Source organism: Primulina tabacum, chromosome 9, assembly GCF_025594145.1.
Source record: "Primulina tabacum isolate GXHZ01 chromosome 9, ASM2559414v2, whole genome shotgun sequence".
NCBI lineage: Eukaryota > Viridiplantae > Streptophyta > Magnoliopsida > Lamiales > Gesneriaceae > Primulina > Primulina tabacum.
In genome coordinates, this window is record NC_134558.1 from 12367920 (window position 1) to 12373208 (window position 5289).

A 5289-nucleotide genomic window follows, 5' to 3' on the forward strand; every position below is an offset into this window, starting at 1 on the left:
TATTTAATGGTTTATTTATGTTCAAAAGATTATTTTAAATAAAAATATGATTTTTAAATGCATGTGGATGTATATGTATTATTTGTTAACCATGTTTAGAACGTGTTGAGTCTTTAGACTCACTAGGTTTGTATGATACAGGATTTGATGATTTTGGAGGCGGTGACGATTGAGTCGATCGAGTGCAGCAGTACACACCCGAGGGCCTTTATATTTCCGCACTAGCTAGATAGAATTATGATTTAAAGATTTTTCTAATGATTTTTATTAGAGATATTTTTATGCTTTATTTTATTGTTAGCCGATCTTTTCAAAGATCGATTTAGGATTTTAATTCATGCTCTTGAGATTTAAATTGATAAATTATTATGATTCATGAATATGTTAAATATTTTATTCAGTAATTTAGAATTTATGATTTAAGATTATAAAAAAAAATCGAGGTCGTTTCAATTTTGTTGATAATTAAGGGGATTGTAGACGCATTGTATCGGACCGGGAGAGCCGAAAGAAGATTTGACAATTTGTGTGAGGAATAGTCCTCGCGCATATGCGCGACGTGGACGGGCGCACATGCGCAAGGAAGGAAGAACCTTGCGCGCACATGCGCGGCGGAAGGCGCGCATATGCGCGAGTAAGTGGATGCACGAGACAGTAGGTCTCGCGCATATGCGCGACGATGGGCGCGCATATGCGCGAGCGGTTGAGACACAAGCACCGAGATAATAAATCTCGCGCATATGCGCAGGGCTTAGGCGCGCATATGCGCGAGTCATGCAGAAGGAAAGTTTGACACTTGGTCTCTATATACGACGTGTATGTATATATATATGTAAGAAACAAGCCAATCTTCAAAATAGGCAAGGAGGAAATCGAGAAGCTCCAAGTTCTTTCGGATGAGAATTTGAGTGTTACGCAAAATCCGTCCGTCTGTTTTTAAATCCGATTAGAGTACTGAGTTCCTATCAACACAGTGTAATGTTCGAGATTTTATATCATGTTAATATGAGATTATTGATTATGAATTGATATAATTATAGACGGGATATTACGAGACCAGATTGGCCAAAGCATATGAAGGGTGCAATTTTTAGACAGAACTATTGGCGCCCGAGCGGTAGAAAATAACCGCCCGAGCGCCAATGTTCAACAGGAGCATGTTTTGGGCAGAGTATGCGGCGCCCGAGTGGTATTTTGTGACCGCCCGAGCGCCAGTGCATAATAAACAAGCGCATGGACAGAGAATGCCGCGCCCGAGCGCCGACCGAAATTCAGGAAAAATAGACACGTATCATTAACCGAGCAACTTGATATATATATACGTATATCTTGCTATATTCTTCAAAAACCAGCAGAAGAAATCGAGAAAAGGTCTCTGTGAAAGAGTGAAAAATCCTTACGCCTTTATACTTCAATCCGTCCGTCCGAATTGTAATCTGACTTCAGTACTGCAATCCTATCAACGTAGGCTACAAATTGACGTAAGTTTTGCTGCGTTTTGACATGCTTTGAAATTATGTCATTGTCAGAATTGAATAGGATTCATATATGATGTTATTGACATGTTAGACATCATAGAATCGAAGTCAGATTGAGAAACAGATTGATTATGGAATTGTTATGATTTTCTGATTATATTGATTTGAAATCGGACAGATTTAGATTATGAATGAGTTACAGACTATATCGGATATGAGTTATGATTTGTAATTGAGGTCTGTTGATATGATAGTGACGGTGATACTGAAATTGTTCCGTTATACCGTGATTTAAATTGAATCCAGATTAATCAGATTCAGTGTTGAATTGAGAATAGAACATTGATATTATGATTCTCAATATATCGTTTCAGATTTACAGAGACAGTCTTGAGTTTAGAACTGATATTGTTTCAGACCGAGACTACAAACGGAAGGTACAATTCAATGTGGTATTGGGAGATCGACTTGAGTCGGTTTAGACTTGAGTTTCCCTAAAGCATATACTTTACTTTATTGCACTGATATTGCATTGATTTGATTGATATACTTGTTCTCTTGATTTATAGATAGCAGGTATCTGACGGAAAATCTTGTGACAGAAGTGCCTGATAGTGGTGGGATCGCCACGGACACATTGCACGATGTTACAGGATAGTGTAGACATCTTGGGACGGAAGTGCCTGACAGTGGCGGGATCGCCACGGGCACATTGCACGATGTCTCAAGATGGGATATTAGCGATAGAGCTACAGTCCATGACGGATAGGTCAGGACACCGGATGTTGGTTATATCGAGTAATAGGATTGGAATTCTTCTATTACGGAATTCGATATAGGAACACCATATTTGGTTATATCGAGTAATAGGAACAGAGTTCCTTCTATTACGGAATTCGATATAGGAATACCACATTTGGAAACCGGGATCCCTAGACTAGGATGGAGTCTAGTCTGAAACGTGGAGTCACGTATATGTTTGATAGTCTACGATTGTTTATGTTTCAGATTTTGATACATATATCTGTTACCTGATTACATGCTTTATATTTGTTTATATGATTGCATGTTTCGTTGATTTATACTGGGATTTATTCTCACCGGAATTATCCAGCTGTTGTCTTGTCTGTATGTGTACATGACAACAGGTGGGACAGGATCAGGGTCCAGGAGATGAGGAGAGATCGTGATAGAGTGGAGACTTCGGACTTGGATGTATATAGGGTTTTGACACTTGATATTTAGATGTTGAACCTTAGTTTTACTGATTTGTAGACCGTACAGGACATGTACTTTATTTTATACTGAGTTGTATATTAGTTGATTTCACTACGTTCCGCATTTTAAAAAGAAAAAAATTTTAGACCCTGTTTTATAATTGATTAATTAGTCCCAATGATGATTAAGAACTTGATTAGCGTCCGGGTCCCCACACACAGGCTACAACTGGACGTAAGTTTTGTTACGTTTAGACACGATTTGAAATTATGATATCGTCAGAATTTGATATGAATCAGATATAGTGTTTCTGCTACAGTAGACATTGTATAATTGAAGTCAGATTAAAGAATAGACTGCTTATACAATTTTTATGATTTTCGAAAGATATTGATTGAGATTTGATATCAGAGTTGTGTTGTTACTGATCTTAAGTGTACAGATATTGAGATTATGAATTGTACTGATACTGATTATGAATTCTGATATTATATATGTGATGTTGAGATTGACGGGGATATCGAAACTATATTGTTATGCCGTCGAAACATCAGTTGATTTAGAGTGATCAGATTCAGTAATGATTTCGATGATATCGTTGATATGAATTAGATTGTACCTTGTTCAGATATGGATCGGATTATATACTGATTTGAGTATTGATCAGAACAGGTTTATAATCAAATTATATACTGATATTGTATTTTTGCGATTGTCATTGCCAGACTGGGTATGGACATATTGGAATACAAGACTTCGTCTTCGTCAGACCGGGAAGACAAAGGTATAATTCATTGTTTGTTTGGGGAAGATACAACTCAAATGAGATTCAATTTGAGTTTTCCCAACAAAATCACATACTTGTTCTAATTGTACTTTATATTGATTTATATATATGTACTGAGATAGGAGTGTCATTGGTAGATACGCAAATTTTCTAAACGTTCGGTGATATCGATGCTTCGGATCAGATTCACTCCGATTGTAGATTTTGATATAGACCAGACCGAAGTTTAGGAATAAGATGTAACACCACCACGATGGGGAGAGTAGGTGGGAGACCTGTTACATCTTATTCACACTGGGATCCCTAGACTTAGATACGAGTCGAGTTAAAGAGTAAGAGTCAGATTGTTTTATCTGTATTCACTAATGTGTCATAATTACTGATTATGTGTTATGATTTGTATGAAACTGCATGACATGCATGTACACATGTTTTATACTGGGATTTATTCTCACCGGAGTTTCCGGTTGTTGTTGTGTCTGTATGTGTGCATAACAACGGGTAGGGCAGGATCTGGATCGCAGCAGAGATGAGAGATGGATATAGCGTGGTGATCACGGGCATAGCGGATGTACTAGTAGTTGTACTTTTGTCATGTACTGTATTTGAATACTGGTTTGTTGATTATGTACTGGACAAGATATGTATATTATGTTTGTAGAAATAAAATAAATGAAGACCTTGTGCATGTTTATATACATTTGAATTAATGTTAAAAGCAAAAATTTGACCCACATTTTCTAGCAAAGATCCAACTAATCCCAAAAAGAATCGAGTTAGAGCCCGGGTCCCCACAATATATGAGTTGAAGGGACCGTACTGTACGCTAACCATAATTGAATGGTTCTTGCAGGCACTATCATTTGGTACCTAGGGAATCATGTAAGCAATGCTGCTAGGCGTTTAACATGATTGGTTGGGTATTATCAGACTTGAGTTCTGACGTTATTGTTATCAAGGAGTTGATAAGTAAAAATGGAGCAATTGGGGTATGCTAATATAAAGACATGTTTAGTCCGAATCACATGAAGATGTGAACCCACGGCTAGTTGTATCAATGAACCATTGAGGGCCACACAAGTACTAGCTTTCTAGATCCCGTTGAGAAGTAAAATAGTTCAATGTGTTGAACGGCTTATAAAGGAGTTTATAAACGTAAATAAAATAGACGTATGACTTTTATAAGGAGAATGTAACTTTTAATTTGAGGAATTGTTCCTAAATTAAAAGTTGGCCAAACAAATAATGTATTTGAAAATTATGATTTTCATAAACATTATTATGGACTAAATTAAATTAATTCAAGTGTTAAATTAATTTAACACTAGTAGGCCTAGTAGGGTCCAAATAATTAAATTAATTCAAGTGTTGAATAATTAAATCACATTGGGTCTTGTAGAGCCCAATTAGAAATAATTATTAAACTAGTGGGTTTGAGTAAAATCAAGTAAGGTTTAATTGGGCTCAAATAAGTTTGAGACATTTAAAACTAAAGTCCATGGGCTTTGTAAATGTTACAAGCTCAATTACATTGCATGCTTGGGAGGTGAAAGGTTTGGGAATACTTTTCATTAAAAAATTTCATGGCATGCTAAAAGTGGTTTTAGCTTTTCCCACAACCAAGGCAACTCATCCTTCTCTCCCATTACACCAAGATGGCCGAAACTTGCTCTAAAAATTCTCTCCAATTTTGTTCTTCAATTGTTGAAGATTCCCTACACTTCTCAAAGATAAATCCTCCTACTTTTCTAGTGCAAAATAAGAGGGGATCTACCTAGTTGGTGGTGAGCTTAATTTTGAGCTAGG